Below are 18,769 nucleotides of genomic sequence, written 5' to 3' on the forward strand. Positions count from 1 at the left end.
GCCAGGCTGAAGCCAGGTGCATGGAACTCTATCTGGGTCTCCCACGTGGGTGATAGGGGCTCAACAGTCAGGTCATCTTTCACTGCCTCCCAGGATGCATTAGAAGGAGGTGGATTGGAAGTGAAGTAGCCAGGACTCACACCTAGGTGCTATGATATGGAACATCAGTGTCCTGAGCGACAGCTTTACCCACTGTGCCACAGTGCTGGCCACTACATACCTTTTTGGTTCAGCAGTTCCATTCGTCAGAGACATTTATTTCAGCATTATTGGTAACTTGTAAGGGCTGGCCATATTTTTATAGGGCTTAGATCCCAAGGAGGAAATCACCTATATAGAAGCACTAAAAACTGGTTACTGGCACCGTGAGAAAATCATGTAGCATCTATGTGGTGTGCTGAGGACACGAAGGGGAAGGTGATGTTCTGTTGGTGGGAGGAGGAGCGGTTGGGAGAATTTTATGGACAGAGTGACGAATAGACAGATGTTCCTCAGAGGCAGCTGGGAGTTAGGAAGGTGCGTGTTTTCCAGCAGGATTCCGGGAATGAGGGGGGCAACTTCTTAGCCTAGACTGTCCTGAAGCTGCAAGCTGAGGGAGGCTGGGCCTTCCTGACCCAGAGACCGCTGGCTTTGGTTGGGGCAGGCTGCCATCAGATTTGTCTCTCAGAGGGGAGGGTTCCAGTGGCAGCACAGGGGAAGGCAGGTGTTGGCTCAGGGTGGAGGGAGGTGACTCCCAGCCAGGCAAGCAATGATTGGCATGACAGACTAAGGATGTCAAGGACCCAAATGTCAGCGGTGGCAGTGAGGTCAAAGAGACACTAATCCTGTGCGAGGAGGGGGAGTTGACCTGCGTTGTGACTGATGTCGGGTTCTACAGCCCTGAGCTTTCTTTTGATTGCGTTCTGGGCTCCTCGGGTTTCTGTGCTGTCTTCCTGCACCACCTCAGGTGTATTAGTTTCTCCAGACTCTACGCACTTAACTCACAAAGTTAACAGCCATGACCAATAAACATTACATTTGTCACGCCCAGCATTAACTTCTGTAGTTTATAATCTTGAACTCTAAGGCCGCTCACCTTGTAAATTGAACTTGGTGAACTTAAATAAATGTGCAATTTTGGTGAACTTAAATAAATTGGAGTGAAGACAGGATTCTCTATGTTGGACTCCTGTGGAAAGTGTCTTAGCTAAGAGCATGGGCCTGGGGCCAGACCGCCTGTCCCAGCTCTGCCGATCACTGGCAGTGTGCCTGTGTGCCCTGGGGCCACCTTACCTCTCTTTGCGTGTGATTCCTCATGGAAAGTAGAGTAGAAAAGGGTTTTTGTTAGCATGAAGTGAGTGAACCCATGGAAACTGCTTAGGAGAGTGCTTTCCATACAGTGAGTGCTGTGTCACTGTGAGATTTTTGTCATTATTTCTCGTGGCTGGTGTGTAGGACCTGAATTTTTGGGAGGTGACTACATGAAGTGTTAGGTTCAAAACAGTTTTTTTTTTTTTTTTAAGATTTATTTTTAAAGATTTATTTATGTATTTGAAAGGCAGAGTTACAGAGAGGCAGAGGCACAGAGACAAAGAGAGGTCTTCCATTCACTGATTCATTCCCCAAATGGCTGCAATGCACGGAGCTGAGCCCATTCGATGCCAGGAGCCAGGAGCTTCTTCCAGGTCTCCCACGTGGGTGCAGGGGCACAAAGACTTGGGCCATCTTCTACTGCTTTCCTAGGCCATAGCAGAGAGCTAGATTGGAAGTGGAACAGTTGGGACTCAAACCAGTGCCGCTATGGAATGCTGGCACTACAGGCAGCAGCTTTACCCTCTATGCGACAACGCCGGCCAAAAAGTGGTTTTAAAAATATTTAGCCCCACAGGTTTGAAATGCCAGCTTCAGTTATGGGATGTTTCATGTATCTTTTCAGTGCTTGCTTTTGCCCTGGCGTTGCCTCCCGGGGTGAATAACTGAATTTCTTTCATACCACAGGTCTGTTTTTAGTAAAGTGCGTCAGTCTCCCAATGGATTGAGCTTGAATCTTTCTCCTTGAAAACCCATCTGGTCACTTTCAGTTGTAATTTCTCTGTTAGGACTTGGAGTCGGTCCATTTGGCACAGGGAGGAGAGTAGGGAGTGGCTGCGCGCGGTGTTCACAGCTCTGCACTGCTCACAGGCACGCACGCTGCAGAGGACGTGCCTGTTGAGGGCGCTAAAGGTGACTGGATGTGCAAAGGTGGAGACAAGAATTCGGGATGACGGATGGCTCACGATCTTGGTCCATATGGCTGCGGAGAGCAGATAGTGGGTGGGGATGGGTTGGTGGATGCAAGCCAAGGGATGGCAGAGTTGAGGTGGCATGGAGATGATGAGTTATGTGGTTTAGTCAGCTCTCTCTACTAAAAACAGTTCAGCACTGCTTTTCCTTCACTGTGTGTGTGTGTGTGTGCATTGTGTGTGTTTTGCTCTTTTGTTTCCTTGGAAATTTCATAGATCAGTGATAGATTTACTGAAATTTTAAAACGTTTACCTCTAAGGCAGATAGGCAGAGATCTTCCATTCAGTGGTTCTCTACTGCTTCCCATGGTGTGTGTGAGAGGGAAGCTGGGACCAGAGGCAGAGGAACGAGGGCACTGCGTGTGTGTGAGTGTGTGTCCCTGCTGTGCCAAATGCTCACCCCAGCAGTTTTTTAAAAAATATTTATTTTATTAGAAAGAGAGAGGCAAAGAGAAGGAAGGATCTTCCATCTACTGGTTTACTCCTCAAATGCCTGGAATAGCTGGGGCAGGACTAATCCAGGCCAAAGCCTGGAGACTGGGAGCCTTCCAGCTAGATTTCCTATGTGGGTGGCGGTGCCATCACCTGCTGCCTCCCAGGGTAGGATTAGCAGGAATGCTGGACAGGAAGAGGAGGAGCAGGGACTGGAACCAGGCACTCCCGTATGGGGTACCAACATCTCGAGCAGTGTGCTAACTGCTGTGCCAAAGGGTGTCCTGAGATTTCTTTAATGTTTAAGATGAACATTCTACCAGAGGTTTACAATGTACCCTTCTAACTTTGTTGTAAAACCACACTTAGTTTTTTGGGAAAAAAAAATTATTTTGAAAGAGTTATATAGAGAGAAGGAGAGACAGAGATCTTCCATCCACAGATTCACTTCCCAGATGGCTGCAATGGCCAGTGCTGGGCCAGGCCAGAGCCAGGAGCTTCATCTGGGTCTCCCATGTGAGAGAGTCAGGGACCCAAGCACTTGGACCATCTTTTGTTGCCTTTCCCAGGCCATTAGCAGGGAACTGGATTGGAAATGGAGCTGCTAGGACACGAACTGGAGCCCATGTGGGTTGCCAGCATTGCAGGTGATGGCTTAACATGCTGCACCAGAACCCTAGCCCCAAAACCCATGCTTAGTTTTAGTTTGAGAGAGAAGGGATTTTTACTGCTTTTTTTGGTGATCTTGAGGTGAAATAGCAAGTAGGTGACCATAATCATGTCTTCACATTGAATCGAAATTCTTCGCTTTTCAGAAAAGTGAGGTTACTGAGTTAGAGGGACATGTGTTAGGAATGGGCTTTTTCATTTCTAAACTGGGCTACCAGCTTGTGTATTTAAATAGTAAGCTGTAAGTTTTCCTCCTGAGTCCTGATTTATCTCCAAGTACCAAGATGTAATAGAATTGTCTGACATGTAACCTTTACATGTAGGTATCAAAATATTTGAAATTTGGTACCAGAGTATATCCGTTCATTTTTATTGCTATAACAATAGAAAATACAGAAATTTGTAGAAACACTCATTTATCTCGTCGTTTTAGAGGCCCAAGCCTGGTGCCAGGCTCTGAACACCTCATTGGCTACAATGACATTGTGGTGGATGGCATCACTGCAGGTGCACATGAGAGAGGGAGGGAGGGAGTGAGGGAAAGAGAGAGAGATATCACATGTTGAAAGAATAGAGAGCCATCAGTATTGCTCTTTTTTTAAAAAAAAATTTTTTTTATTCATTCCATTTTGTTTGAAAGGCAGAGGGACACAGAAAGAGGCATAAGAGAGAGATCTTTCATCTGTTCGTTCACTCCCCATATGGCTGCAACAGCCAGGGTTGCCATGCTGGAGCCTGAAGGAACTCAGTCTTGATCTCCTATGTGAGTATCAGGGACCCCTGTAGTAGAGCCATCATCTGCTGCCTCCCAGTGTATGCATTAGCGGGAATGCTGGATCAGAAGTGGAGTAATTGGGATTTTTTTTCTTTTCATTCATTTTTTTGAAAGGCAGAGTGATAGAGTGGGAGAATAAGAAAGATCTTCTATCTGCTGATTTACTCCCCAAACTGTCACAGCAGCCAGGTCTGGACCAGGTTGAAGACAGGAGCCAGGAACTCCATCCAGGTCTTCCATGTGGGTGGCAGGGGCCCTAGTATTTGGGTCATCATCTGCTGTCTTCCCAGGCACATTATCAGGAAGCTGGATTGGAAGTGGAGCAGCCCAGACTTGAACCAGGGCTCCGATATGAGATGTGGACATCCCACGTAATAGCTTATCGTGCTGTGCCACAATGCTGCCTCTGTAGCTGGGGCTTAAACCAGGCACTCTAATGGGATGCAGGCATCCCAGGCAGCAGCAGCTTAACCACTCAGCCACAGGCCTGTCCCAGTTTTGCTCTCTTAAAACAACTCACGGTTGTGAAGACTACCTGGGATCCCCTGAGAGCTGTGTTAATTCCTTCCAAGGGCAGCACCCAGAATACTTCCAGGCTCTACCTCTTAAAAGTTCCATCCCCTCCCACATTGCCACCTGGCGAACAAGCATGAGCCTTTAGGGGAAACACTGAAGCCATACCCACACCGTTGTATTTGTTTTCATAGAGAACAACTTTAACTTTGCGATTGTCCGTGGAGTACAAGTTAGGCCTTTATGTTCGAGATAAAGATACCTTACAACCTGTACGCTAACTGGTACTTTCAGAAGCTAATTCTGTTTTGTGTTTCTATTTTTTTTTTTAAAAGCAGCAATTAGAGCCACTTGAGTGTGCACAGTGTGTACATGTGTTTGTTGTCCCTGAGAGTGGAATGATCTCAGACCTGAGATATTCGGGGCACTGGCTCACCTTGAGCCCTTGATGGCTGAGTCAAATGTGTGTGTCCAGAAGCTGAGCTACTGATGCTGGGGCTGGTGCATTTTGCTAGAGTAGACTGGCACAGAACTGCCCTGACCTCTTATCCTCTCCTATTTTCCTTTCCGAATCAGACCTCTGAAGAGCCTACCGGGAAACATGTCTACAGAAAAAGTCAGCAGTGTCTTCTAAATTATATCTTTTAGGAGATGTCAAGGACAGTTTTTTTTCTTTTTTTTTCCTGTTGCCCTCATGAATGTAGGGTATGTTTGAAGAATAAAATGTATAATAGATTTGTTCAGAAGGTCACTCACTGAAGAATTCTCCTTGAATACAAAATAAATCAGACTCTGTCTCTTTGTGTGTGTATGTGTGTGTGTATGAAAGAGGGTAATAGATGATTTTGAGATCTTTAGTCCTGGGGCCAGCATTGTGGCGTAGCAGGTCAAGCTGCCGCTTGCAGTGTGGGCATCCCATACGGGTACTGATTTGAGTCCTGGTTGCTCTACTTCCAATCCAGCTCTCTGCTATGGCCTGGGAAAGCAGTAGATGATGGCCCAAGTCCTTGGGTCCCTGCACCCTGGTGGGAGACCTGGAAGAAGCCTGGCCTTGGATCGGCCCAGCTCTGGCTGTTATGGCCATCTTGGGGAGTGAACCAGCGGATAGAAGACCTCTCTATCTGCCTCTCTCTCCCTCTTTCTCTGTACCTCTTCCTCTCTGTAACTCTACCTTTCAAATAAATAAATAAATCTTTAAAAAAAAAAATCTTTAGTCCTGAAAAATTGTCAGATAACCATTTCATCTTAGGTGCTTGTTAAGGTAATGATGTGTGCTCCAGAGCCTTACATGGAAGGTTTGAAGCAAAGCTTCATGGACTGACTTCCTGCATGAAGTGGTTACAGCATTTATAGAACTCTGCTCAGGCACCATGCATTTAACGGGCCTGCTGCCCAGGGGCTGACCATCCTTGCTAGATGGTGCCTCCCGAGGATTGACCTTCCCAACAAGCTCATGACTGGCCTCTTTCATTGTAGCTCTGTTCACCCAACAAACATCCAACCAGTGGGTGAAATTCACCACCAGGCCTGGGATGTTTCTGAAGTGAATAATATGCAGGTAGGACTGACTTTGTGCTGGGCTGGTGGTAGTGAACAAACAGGAGGAAAATGATGACCAGAAGGAGTGAAGCGACCAGCTTTGTGACATAGTGGGTTAAAGCTGAGTGCCAGCATCCCAAATGGGTGCCAGTTCAAGTCCTGGCTGCTCCACTTCTGATCCAGGTCCCTGCTAAGGCACCTGAGAGAGCAGCAGAAAATGACCCAAGTGCTTGGTTCCCTGCAGCCATGTGTGAGACCTGGATGAAGCTCCTGGCTCCTGGCTCCTGGCTTTAGCCTAGTGTAGACCTAGTCATTGCGGCCATCTGGGGACTGAACCAGCAGATGGAAGACCTCTCTTTCTCTCTGCTTCTGCCTCTCTCTCTCTGTAACTCCACCTTTCAAATAAATAAATTAATTAATTGATCTTAAAAGGAGCAGAGGGAGACTAATCTTGGGGCGCTCCTGATGCAAGAGGAGAAGGCACCTGATCAGCTGACCATGGCGCAGTGAGGTGACATCTGGGTTCCGGGAGGCAAGTGGAATGACCTTTTTTTTTTTTTTTTTTAAAAGAGTTATTTTTATTTATTTGAAAGACAGAGTTACAGAGAGGTAGAGGTAGAGACGGGGGGGGGGGGGGGTCTTCCATCCGCTGGTTCACTCCCCAATTGGCTGAGTTACAGAGTTACAGAAAGAGGTAGAGATAGATAGAGAAAGAGGTCTTCCATCCACTGGTTCACTCCCCAGATGGCCGCAACAACCAGAACTGTGCCAATCCGAAGCCAGGAGCCGTGAGCTTCTTCCAGGTCTCCCATGTGGGTGCAGGGACCCAAGGACTTAGGCCATCTTCTACTGCTTTCCCAGGTCATAGCAGAGAGCTGGATTGGAAGAGGAGCAGCCAGGACTAGAACTGGAGCCCATGTGGGATGCTGGCGCTTCAGGCTAGGGCTTTAACCCTCTGCGCCACAGCGCTGGCCCCAGTGGAATGACTTTTACAAGTAAGGAGGTATTCTGGGTCCAAATGACTGTGTGAAGAAATACGGGTGTGTGTTTAGACTAGTCTTAGTGCCACATTTCTGGAGTCCCCACTCGTAACTTAAGGCAGTGTAAATATATCTGACAGTTTTGTTGTTATTCTCCCCTGGATCCAAAAGTCTAATTTGAGGAGAGAATTTGGGCAGCACCGAATGTTGTTCTGCTCATTTCGTTGTGGGCACGTTGCTTTCTTTTCCCAGTGTTCTCCTGCCCATCTGCACTCCTCTCCCGCCTCCTTGTGGCCCCTGTTCCCTCCCTCCCCTTCTCTCCTCCTCTGTTTCTCCTGAACACTGAGTTTGATTAAGATGCCTCTGAACTGTTTGGTTTTCATGAAGTACTAGCAACTATTTGTTGGATTTGGTTGATTTGAAAAATTGTTTTTGTAGCCAGCTAGCCAAAGTATTGTTTCTCAGAATGATACATCTTAAAGTTTGTGTTTTTAAATGGGTTTGACAGCTTTTATAATCTTGAAAAGTTTTACAACTTGATTTCTGTAATTTGAGGATACTTTTTTTCCCCAAAGATTTATTTGAAAGTCAGAGTTAGAGGGAGAGAGAGACATCTTCTATTGCTGGTTCACTCCCCAGATGCTGCAACAGCCAGGACTGAGCCAGGCCAAAGCCAGGAGCCAGGAGCTTCATCTGGGTTTCCCATGAAGGTGCAGGGGCCCAAGCACTTGGGCCATCTTCTGCTGCTTTCCCAGGTGCATTAGCAGGGAGTTGGATAGGAAGCTGAGTAGCCAGGACATGTGGCACCCATATGGGATGTGGGTGTTGCGGGTGGCAACTTTACCCTCTATACCACAGCACTGGCCCTTGATGATACTTTCTAACATGATTGTTAGGTATTTGGATAGTCTCCGGGGCCAGCGCTGTGGCTCACTTGGTTAATCCTCTGCCTGCAGCTCCGGCATCCCATATGGGTGCTGGGTTCTAGTCCCGGTTGTTCCTCTTCCAGTCTAGCTCTCTGCTATGGCCTGGGAAGGCAGTGGAGGATGGCCTGAGTGCTTGGGCCCCTGCACCCGCATAGGCGACCAGAAAGAAACACCTGGCTTCAGATCGGTGCAGCGTCGGCCGTGGTGGCCATTTGGGGGGTGAACCAACGGAATGAAGATCTTTCTCTCTGTCTCTCTCTCTCACTGTCTGTAACTCTACCTGTCAAATTTAAAAAAAAGAAAAAAAAAAGGTATTTGGATAGTCTCAAGGAAAGAGTTTGCAGACATAGGAGGATACTTCAATAGTCTGTTAAAAAAAAAATGAAATTGTAAGACAAACTTATTTTGGTACTAGAAGTTTTGAAATCCATGCACAGCTTTTTCATAAAATATCTGTGAATTCTTTGAGGACCTCTCCTATTCCTATAATTAATTTCCAGTCAAGTGGGCATTGAGCGAGAGCAGGTGACTTTACCAGGGAAGCTGGGCAACAAGCAGAAAGTGTTCTTCACTATTAGTGAGGCGAGGTAACCAGTATCTAAACTGAGCAACCTGGTTGGATTACACAGGAAAAACCGCTTCCCCTTTAGCTTATGAAGACACATGTTGGTGGTATCTGGCTCGAAATGGTGGTGCACTCCCGTCATAGGATATACACAGAGCCCGGCCTGTCCAGTCTTTATCTCCATCTGTTGATTCTTCAGTAGCTATTGCACGTTTTCTGTTCATGGTCCTGGATGGTTGTGTGAATTACTTTTGGTGTTCTGTACTCCCTTATTTTTCCAAAATATTTATTGAGTCCCAAATCTATGCCAAGCAGCACCCAGACACTGGAGAGAGTGGGCAGGACCTGGGCCTCCTGGTGTTCAGAATCTAGGGATGATTCAACCTTTTTTGCTACCCTAGCTATCTTAATTTCTTTGGTTTAAATCCAAACCATAGGAACTCTGTTTTTATCCTAGTGACTTTTCTTGCATTTCACAGCCTTGACGTCAGTTCTTACTCAGAGTAAAACCTTGGGTCTCCTCCTCACTAGATAGGGATTCATTCCTGAGACCCCGCCCTCCATGTCAGCTTTCTAGTCCCTGATCCAACTGCTGCTTTGGGTGAAGAACAGTTTTACAGTGTGGCTGCTGCTTCTGTGTATGAATGACTTGATTTTAACATGGAGGCATCCAGGGCCTTCTGGGAAACACGCCTATATAAATATTTGAGCAGACCCTAGAGAAGCTTGGTTTAGGAATAAAATTGAGAGTGCAGGTTGTGTGTGTTGCTGAGCTGCACATTGGTTGATTGTAAGTGGGAGAAGTTCATTTTCTGCCCTCAGTCCAGGAAGGAAGGGGGTGAGAGTTGGCACAGAGGAAGAAGTGGCTGACCTTTTGGGGGTGAGGGGCATGGCAGTAGGATGGCCTCTGAGACAAGGTGACGCTGAGAGCCATCTTTGAAGGTGAAAATAAAGCACGGTTCAGATAGGGAGCACCATGTGCAAAAGCTGTAGAGGCATGCAACCACACGGTGTATTCTGGAAACCACACATTTTAACCACAGGATCATCCTGCAGCCAAAATAGGAGCAGATGAGGCTGGAAAAGTGGGTGGGGGCAAAAGCTGAACACGTTACGAAATTCAAAAACAGGGAGCTGAATAAGTGTCAAAGTTAATATTAAAAATAACTTGGAAGTTAAAAATAAAATTTAGAACTTTGTGTGAATTGTTTATTTTTTTAACTTTCTTTCCAATGTCTAAAAATTAACTCGATTTTTAAAATGTTAAATTTAGATACACTTTGGACATTAAACTCTGGTTTCTCTGTGTTAGGCACATGTTGTCACACATTTTCAGATGCATCCAACCATTGCAATTCTCTTCAAATCCTAAGTTTAGATGTACAGAGAGTCTGCTTTCCTGACTTAGGAAACAAGTTACCTTGGAAATTGGATGAATTAAGAAAATTTATTATTTTTTAATCTATCTTTTTTTAAAGATTTATTTATTTATTTAAAAGGCAGAGTTGCAGAGAGAGAGAGAGAGTGAGAGTGAGTCTTCCATGCGCTGGTTCACTCGCTTTATGGCCATAATGGCCAGAGCTGCACCAATCCGGAGTCAAGAGCTTCTTCCAGGTCTCCCACATGGGTGCAGGGACCCAAGGACTTGGGCCATCTTCCACTGCTATCCCAGGCCATAGCAGAGAGCTGGATTGGAAGTAAAGCAACCAGGAGCTGAACTGGCATCCATATGGGATGCCGGCACTGCAGACTGCGGCTTTAACCTGCTACACCACAGCGCTGGCCCCTTTTAATCTATTTTTTTTTTTTTTTTTAAGATTTATTTTATTGAAAGGCAGAGTTACAGCGAGAGACAGAGCAAGATCTTAAATCTGCTGGTCCACTCTCCAAATAACTGCAACGCCTGGGTCAGGCTGAAGGAAGGAGCCAAGAGGTTCATCCTCGTCTTGCATGTGGGTACAGGGGCCCAAGCACTTAGGTCATCTTCTGCTGCTTTTCCCAGGCACATTAGCAGGAAGCTGGATCTGAGGCAGAGCAGCCAGGACTCGAACTGGAGCCCATGATAGATGCTGACATTGCAGGCAGTGGCTTAGCTCATTACGTCACAATGCCAACCCCAAGAAAATTTCAGTTCACAGTTGATCATGATAGGACTAAGAGTCAAAAGGATCACATAAACAACACTAATGTCTGCAAATACTAACTGATAGAATTTAAAAAAAAAAAAAAGGAGAGAACAACCCAACATGGGAAGTGGGATACACGGCAGACTCATAGAATGGCAGATGTCCTAAACAGCACTCTGGCCTCAGAATCAGCCCTTAAGACATTTGGATCTGGCTGAAGAGCCCATGAGAGTATTTTAGGCATGGAAAGCCAAGACACTCTGGCAGGGGGAAAAAAAAAACCTAAACGAAAGATTGTGAGTGAGATCCCAGTGGAAAGAATGGGCCTTCAAAGAAGGAGGTACCTTTCTCTGAAGGGAGGAGAGAACTTCCACTTTGACTATGACCTTGTCTAATAGGATTGGTGTTGGCGAACTCAAAAGGCTTCCATAGCCTAGGCAACTCATGACAAGAGCCTAGGGTGATTACTGACGCCATAAACAAGAGTGTCAATTGTTAACAACAGGAGTCACTGTGCACTTACTCCTCATGTAGGATCTCTGTCCTTAATGTGTTGTACTATGTGAATTAATGCTGTAACTAGTACTCAAACAGTATTTTACACTCTGTGTTTCTTTGTGGGTACAAACTGTTGAAATCTTTAGTTAATATATACTAAATTGATGTTCTGTATATAAAGAGAGTTGAAAATGAATGTTGATGCAAATGGAATGGGAGAGGGAGCGGGAGATGGGAGGGTTGTGGGTGGGACAGAAGTTATGGGGGAAAAAAGCCATTGTAATCCATAAGCTGTACTTTGGAAATTTATATTTATTAAATAAAAGTTAAAAAAAGAATTTACTGCAACACTTTATCCAATACTATACAATACTATACAATGCTAGCTTAACTATAAAATACTATGTGCTTACAGTACACAAACACTATGCTAAGGAAACACTGATGTGGTAGCGAAGCATGGGCTTAGAGTCAGATTTGAATCTCAGTTGATCATTTGTTAGCTGTGTTGTCTTGAACAAGTAAAGCTACCTTTCTGATTTTTTTTTTCCTTATCCATAAAATAGACTTATCTGCAGCACAGTTTTGTGAGGATTGGCTAACAAATGTAAAACGTAGTGGGTGGTCAGACGGTAGACATTGATTATTGTTAATTTTGTACATAGGTCTTCATAATGATACAGATGTTAGAATTTAACATTTCAGCGATCAACTACTGAGAAACTTGACAAAAATGTTGTCATTCAGGGTGTTTGGTATAGCAGTTAAGATACTGCTGTATCCCATATCAGAGTGCCTGTGTTCAAGTCCTAGCTCTGCCTCAAATCCTAGCTTCCTGCTAATGCACACCCTGGGAAGTATCAGGTGTCACAAAGAGCTGGGTCCATGCCACACATGGAAGACCAGGATTGAGTTCCAGGCTAGCTTAGCCCTGGCTGTTGTAGGCATTTGAGGAGTGAACCAATGGGTGGGTAATATCTCTCTTTCTCTCCTGCTTATTCAAAATAAATAAGTAAACACAAACTGATTTCATCATAGTAAATAAGGTGAGCAAAGCATGAATAAGCTATTACCCATCTTCCATTAAACCTTGCCTAGTGGTATAAGATTAAATAAATAATATAAAGCTCTGTTGATTGCTCTCACTAATAAGAGAACCTAACTGACTTGGGCTAAAAGGAGCCTGAGATGAGGAAAAAGGCAGAGAATTTGACCTTTTTGCCTTGTTTTTATAAAAATGGCATGATCACAATAAAACATTCAAGCCCTGTTTAAAAATGCAAAGTAAAGCATGAAATAACCAGGGTTTATGATTCCAGACACCTCCATATGCACATAGGCAGGCAGAAATCTATGAGAATAGCATTATGCTTTACTCATTTAATTACAATAGCAAATCTAAAGTGAACCTGGAAGAGTTAATACTATGCTTCAGATAACTTTTCCTCGCCAAGGATTTGAATTATGAAATTATGAATTATATGAAATTTGAATTATTACAATTATGAAAGCAATTAGAAAGCAGACATTTCGGATCTAGATGGGAGGTCTTGTCTGCTGCAGTGAACAGTAAGGAGATTAATATATTTATACTTCCTCTCACCTCCTCTCCCTTTTCCTCCCAAGTTTCGCTGGCATTTTTTGTAATTTGTTAGACTTTTATTCTATGTATGTGATTTCCCAGGGTTTTTTTTTGTCTTATATTCTAAAAATTTAAATGAATTCTGTTTACTGGTTCTGTCACCTACCTGTTCACTTTTATTTGATTAAGCTCTTGCTTGTATCTCTGTACAAACCCTGGAAACATTGAATTAACTTATTTAAATGAGTTAATTGTATGGTGCAGGCATTGCAGCTGCAATGTGCCATTTGGCACACCTTTCCCATTCATCACTCGGTTGACTGGATTTTGTTGCATAGTTCCTCTTCCCTTCCTCTGTTCGGTGTTTTCTTGTTGGAGAATCCTCCTTGTTCAACAGTTTAGCTGACGGGGATGTTCTCAAGCCGCCCCATGTCTGCAGGATTTAGCAGCCATTGTTCCACGTCCTTCTGACCTGGATGCTTGGAGGGAAGTGTGTGGTCAGTCTGCCTTCTCCCCACTTTCAGGACACCTCCCAACCCTGCCCCTGCCCCCGCCCCCTAAAGACTTCCTAAAGAATTGCTTATGCACACCTGAAATAAATGGAACAGCTCCAGGTTGCTTGTTTTTTTTTTCCTATGCCGAGTATATCCTTTGATCTGCAATTCAGTTTCTTTCAGGAGGTGTTTTAAGATTTATTTATTTATTTGAAAGTCAGAGTTACTCAGAGAGAAAGAGAGGCGGGGGGGGGGGGGGTCTTCCATCCACTGGGTCACTCCCCAATTGGCTGCAACACCCGAAGCTGCGCCAATCCAGAGCCAGGAGCCTCTTCTTGTCTCCCACGTGGGTACATGGTCCCAAGGACTTAGGCCATCTTTTACTGCTTTCCCAGGCCCCAGCAGAAAGCTGGATCAGAAGAGGAGCAGCTGGAACTAGAACTGGCACCCATATGGGATGCCGGCACTATAGGTGTTGGCTTTACCCACTATGCCATAGTGTTGGCCCCCAGGGGGTTTTCTTGTGTGGAATCTTTTGCATAGTTCTACAGTTTTTCTGTTTCAAGGATCCCATCTATATGAGGTAACTTCAAGAAGTTTATGGGAAAAAATAGAATTAAAAGATAAGTTTATTTTGATGCAAAAATTTGAAATCTATGCATAGGTTTTTCAGAGTATTCATTTTTTTTTTCAAGATTTATTTATTTGAAAGTCACACAGAGAGAAAAGAAGAGGCAGAGACATATAGAGAGGTCTTCCATCCACTAGTTCACTCCCAATTGGCTGCAATGGCCGGATTGTGCCAATCCGAAGCCAGTAGCTTCTTCCAGGTCTCTCACACAGGTGCAGGGGCCCAAGAACTTTGGCCATCTTCTACTGCTTTCCCAGGCCATAGCTGGATTGGAAGTGGAGCAGCCGGGTCTCGAACTGGCACCTCTTTGGGATGCCGGCACTGTGGGTGGCGGTCTTACCCGCTACGCCACAGCGCAGGCCCCCAGAGTATTTCCCTCCCTCCCACCCTCTCTCCCTTTCTTCCTTCCTTCCACACAACCTTTTGATATCGATCACTACTTTATAGTTTCTTGATAGTTTTGTGCCCTACAGAGTACCTCCCTTGTACTTGTCTACCCAAGTCACTTACATTATAACCACGTGACATTATGTATTTATCCCATATTTGACTCGTCGCTCTGCCACGCATATAGCCTGAGAGAACAGAGACTGTGTCTGTTTTGCTCATGGCTGTATTGCCAATACCTGCAGCAGTGGTTGGTGCATAGCAAAGACATAGAAATATGTGTCCAAATATACATGGATCTAACCTGCAACCCATAGCTGAGGCCACGTAGGCCATACCTGGCCTCTGTTACTTTCCTTGGGCAGAGATAGGGACCTAGGGTAGAATCATTTACAAATTCCTTTGGTCTTAATAGAGATAGAGTGGGAACAGCTTATGCTGAATGGGAGCTTACAGAGCCTTACAGCCAAAGAAGAAGAAGAGCCTTTAAGCCAGGGGTTTGCAGCTGGCAGCTCCTTCCTCAGTGCAGCGCGCCTCAGGTTCAGTGCTGTTCGTGTGACTTGTTTAAAGACCAGGGTTATTGGTTCGGGGACTTCACAGGAACAATCACAGGAGTGCCAGAGATCCGAATGCTGCTCAAGAAATTCCCCAAGAATTCCCACTGAAAGGAGCGTGTGCTTTCTTTCACAAAGGCGAGACAGATTTTTTTGTGTGTGGTTTCAGGAGCTTTGTGGTGAATGGAATGAAAAGATCATTGCATTTCCATGGTCTTTTAGAAGTCTCTCACATCTTCTTTTCAGCAGTGATCTCTCAGTAGCGATTATACCATATTCAGATTTTTAATTCCTACTAACTTGTTAGCTCCTTGAGGGCAGGACCCACTTATTGCAAAGCTCTTTAACTTTAGGATAGGTAGCAGTGGTTCCTGTGTCCCAGGGAGCTTGAGGTGAGTCCCCCAGCAGGCAGCACAGTGCGAGAAGGCACCGTAAGTCGTAAAATACAGCAACTGATTCGGGAGAAATTTAATTACGTAAGATTTGAGTTTTCAACCTGGATGAGCTGGTTGAATGAACAGGACAGAGCAGCTTTTCTAGGGCAAATTAGGGGACAAAGGCTAGGCATAGTGTAGTGCAGAAGCACGGGGTGGGTATTCCATCCTCCTGTTGGGAAACCCTGCTGTGACTATAGCCTCAGAGAGGAAGGCAAGCCTTCTGGACTCAAATGTCACCTTTACTTTAGCTCTTGGCTTTTCCACTTCTTCAACAGTCACTGAAATGCATTCATTTGAAACAGGCTGTCTAATTAAGGAGACTGGAATACTGCTGGTTAATCATTTAGAAAGCCTGTCTTTGAGGTTACTTTGAGTTAATGGAAAAGCACACAACTTCGTTCTAATTCTTGCTTCATGGAAAAATTACAAATGCTGCCACCTGTTGACACAATTTGATTTGTGCATCTAGCTTTGCTTGGTTAGCAGTACCTGCCCACAGGGGATCTGACCGTGTCCTAGGCACACCAGGAGTAGATATAGCCCCAGCCCTCAAGGGGCTCAGCGTTCTAACAGGGCTACCAGCTGGCATGTTGAGGGGCTAGCTGGAGTGCCCACTAATGGGAGCAGGAGCCTGTCCTGTCTCTCGACTAAGACAGTATCACAGAATGCATGTAAATTCTGTATGTATACATTTTAATACTTTCATGTTCGGGATGGCTATTCTTATTTTGATACAGCTTTTTCTTTCTCTTTCTTTCTTTTTTTTTTTTTTGGACAGGCAGAGTGGACAGTGAGAGAGAGACAGAGAGAAAGGTCTTCCTTTTTGCCGTTGGTTTACTCTCCAATGGCCGCCGCGGTAGCGCGCTGCGGCCGGCGCACCGCGCTGATCCGATGGCAGGAGCCAGGTGCTTCTCCTGGTCTCCCATGGGGTGCAGGGCCCAAGGACTTGGGCCATCCTCCACTGCACTCCCTGGCCACAGCAGAGAGCTGGCCTGGAAGAGGGGCAACCGGGACAGGATCCGTGCCCCGACTGGGACTAGAACCCCGTGTGCCAGCGCCGCAAGGCGGAGGATTAGCCTAGTGAGCCGCGGCGCTGGCCTTGATACAGCTTTTTCTATCGTAAGATTTCCATGAACCATGTTTTAATAAGCTTTTCACATTAAGGATTCTGGTTAAGAGCCAGTATCCTGGCAATTAAAAGTAGCAGGGTAGAAATCTAGAAGAGAACTTGGATCAGTGAATATCAAATGTTAACTAAATGTATTTGAGAGCAAAATGCCATTCCTTTTCCTCCAAAGTCAATGTGAACGTCTCCTGTTCTGACGACAGGGGTATCCTTGCTTCACAGGTCTCAACCAGTCTTCGTTCTGTGCTCTTCTGACAATATATTCACTTTAAAAAAATATGTGGTGTGGGGGGGCATTTAGCCTAGCATTAAGATGCCCATGACTCACGTTGGGGTAAATGGATTCAATTCTCAGCTCCAGCTCCTGAGAACCTGCCTCCTTCTAATGTGCACCCTGGGAGGCAGGGGGTAATGGCTCACATAGCTGGGTCCCTGCCACCTCAATGGGAGACTCTTGGACTGAGTTACTAACTCTGGGCTTTACCCTAGCTGAGTCTTGGCTGTTGTGATCATTTTTGGAATGAACCAGTGAGTAAGAGTTCTCTGTTTCTGTCTCTCTACCTTTTAAATTAACACACACACACACACACGCACACACACTCACTCTGTATGTATGGCCTTATAGTGACACTGTTCAAAATGGCTTGCATTTCCCAGGCCATGGCAGAGTGCTGGATCGGAACAGGAGCAGCCATGACTAGAACCGGCACCCATATGGGATGCTGGCGCTTCAGTCCAGGGCTTTAACCTGCTGTGCCACAGTGCCGGCCCCAGACTTTATTTGTTTATTTGAAAGGCATAATTACGGAGAGAGATGTAGAGACAGATCTTTCATTCACTGGTTTACTCCCCAAATGACCGCAATGGCCAGGGCTGGGCCAGATTGAAGCCAGGAGCCAGGAGCCAGGTGCTTCATTCAGGTTTCCCATGTGGGTACAAGGTCCCAAGCACTTGGGCCATCTGCTGTTGCTTTCCCAGGCCATTAGCAGAGAGCTGGATTGGAAGTGGAGCAGCTGGGACTCGAACTGGTGTCCATATGGGATGCTGGTGCACAGATGGTGTCTTAACCTGCTATGCCCACAGTGCCAGCCCCTCATATTTTTTATCATTTATCTCATAATTTGCTTTCTTCCTAAAACCTAGTTGTCTTTGTCTTCCGGTCCCCCATTGCCTTCGTTTCCTCCCAGTATGGCGCTCTGCTCCGTATGCCTCTCCAGTGTGGTACATCCATTGCCAGCCAGCGTTCTGGGATTCATGTACAGTCGTTTGCTTACTCCTTCCTCACAGTAGTTTTTTGAATTAGGACTTGTTGCCTTCCCCATTTCATAGGCACAGAGAAGTAATAGGTCTCAAAGTGAGCAAGTAGCACAGCTGGACTGCAAACCCTGGCTGTGTGCCTACGTTTTGGTGTGAACAGAAATGCTCAAAAGTTAATCATATGGCAACTGGTGATGACTATGCAGGGAAAAACAGTAGAAGACGAATTGGGGCGGTGGGATGGGAGGGATGATTTGAGCCAGAGCTGAGGATGCGCATGGGTCTCTGCAGCCAAGCGTTCCAGGCACAGCTAGGAAGAGCAAATGTGCATAGAGGGAGTCCCCCTGGCTGTTTGAGAGCAGCAGGGGAGCCGGTGTGAGTGGCCCGGTAGGGTCCAGCTGGGGAGACTGTTGCAGGCCTGCAGGATTTTGACTGTTTCTTTGCATGTGATGAATAGACCTGGCACAACAGGGCACCCAATAGATGGTATCTGAGGTGATGTGGATGCTACCATGATGCACTGTTCTTTTGGTGGTAGCAGAAAGATAAGGTTTTCTTTTTCTTTCTTTCTTTCTTTCTTTCTTTTTTTTTTTTTTAACCACTATGTCCCTGAAGTTGTATTTGTGAAATGCATGAAGTTTGTATACCTTGAATAAAAGATTTCTGGGGGAAAGTTTTTTTTTTTTTAAATTTATTTGACAGGCAGTTACAGACACAGAGAGGGAGGGACAGAAAGGTTTTCCATCCGCTGGTTCACTTCCCAAATGGCCGCAACAGCCAGAGCTGGACTGATCCAAAGCCAGGAGCTTCTTCCAGGTCTCCCACACGAGTGCAGGGGCCCAAGCACTTGGGCCATCTTCCACTGCTTCCCCAGTCCATAACAGATAGCTGGATTGGAAGAGGAGCAACTGGGACACAAACTGGCACCCACATGGAATACTGGCACCTCAGGCAGAGACTTAACCTACTGCACCATGGCACTTGCCCTGATAGTTTTTTTTTTTTTTTTTTAAGATT

The 18,769-nt window shown here is 45.6% G+C and overlaps 1 protein-coding gene across 1 annotated transcript in view; it reads left to right on the plus strand.

Moving 5' to 3' along the window:
* Nucleotides 1-18,769, plus strand: part of AK4 (adenylate kinase 4) — a 78,589-nt gene that overhangs the window by 43,193 nt on the left and 16,627 nt on the right. The window lies entirely within an intron of this gene.

The sequence above is a fragment of the Lepus europaeus genome, chromosome 5 (assembly GCF_033115175.1).
Source record: "Lepus europaeus isolate LE1 chromosome 5, mLepTim1.pri, whole genome shotgun sequence".
Taxonomy (NCBI): Eukaryota; Metazoa; Chordata; class Mammalia; order Lagomorpha; family Leporidae; genus Lepus; species Lepus europaeus.